We start from the raw sequence: 1,304 nt of genomic DNA on the forward strand, positions 1-1,304 counted from the left end.
AGGCTTCCGTGTCCTTCACCATCTCCCAGAGTTTGCTCAAACTCATGCCCATTGAGTCAGTGATGCCATCCAACCATCTCATCCTCTGTCAACCCCTTCTCCTCCTGCCCTCAATCTTTCCCAACATGAGGGTCTTTCCCAATGAGTCGGCTCTTTGCATCAGGTGGTCAAAAATTGGAGCTTTAGCAACAGTCCTTCCGATGAATACTCAGAGTTGATAGGTGCCAACAATTCCAGAGGGTTTAATATTTCATTTTTACAGAGCCCCTAAATTTGACAATGCCAGAATTTGTTCAAAGGAAGGTAGCATGTTTTCTGGCAAGCATGCTGTGCTTGCATGTTTGTTTGTTTGTTTGTTTGTTTTCTATCTCTAAACTCTAGATGGATTCTTGAACCTCAAGGCTGCAAAAATTCATCTAGACATTATCCCGTACCCAAGAGTCAGGCACCTGGTTAATGCTGGAAACTCAGAGGCGGACCATTGTCACTAATGATTGGATGGTAGGGCTGATTGGCTTTATCCCTAACTATACAAATGGTCAGATAATGCATCTTTAGGGCATGTACTTCTATCTAGAAGAGAGAGCTGGGATTAGTCAAAAGCAACCATCACCATCATTTCCATCACCATCTTTTTCATCATCACCATTGCCATCATCATTATCATCATCACCATCAACACCATCACCATCACTATCACCACCATGGTCACCATCGTCATCACTATCATTTCTAAGATACCTCCATGGCCTCCTTTCTCAGCCAGTAATTACTGGACCCTGCCTTCCCCCAGCAGCAGCTCATCTGGGCTGCACTCAGCCAATCTAGAAAGTAATTGAGCAGAAAAGCCACTTCCTCTAACAGTGCCTTGTCGGAGCTGTTATCTTCGGCTTGAAGAGGTTTCCAGAACATGCCAAGGAGGGAGGAAGACTTGTCGTTTCCTGAATGCACCAGTGCAGAGCAAATGCCTAGCTGGTTCATCTCAGTGTAGCCTGAAAGTCACCCCTGCGTGGAAGATGAATGAAGAATTTTAAATTCTTCTTCACCTTGAAGAATTTTACATTTCTCACCTCATATAAGTGCCGCCGCAACCCGGAGAGATTGGTGATACTATCATAAACGGGCTTATATTGAAAGCATTTCACACCGTGCAGCTTGGGCACTGGGATGAAGGCTGTCCACAGCCATGGGGTCATTCAGGGCTTCTGGGAGAGGACCAGAGGCAGCGGTCAGGGGGTGCTGGGGAGTAGGGGAGCTGTTTGCAGCTCGTAGGAAGTTATTTCAATTCTGTAATATCTGGAGTG

Source organism: Dama dama, chromosome 14 (assembly GCF_033118175.1).
Source record: "Dama dama isolate Ldn47 chromosome 14, ASM3311817v1, whole genome shotgun sequence".
In the NCBI taxonomy this organism is placed as follows: Eukaryota; Metazoa; Chordata; class Mammalia; order Artiodactyla; family Cervidae; genus Dama; species Dama dama.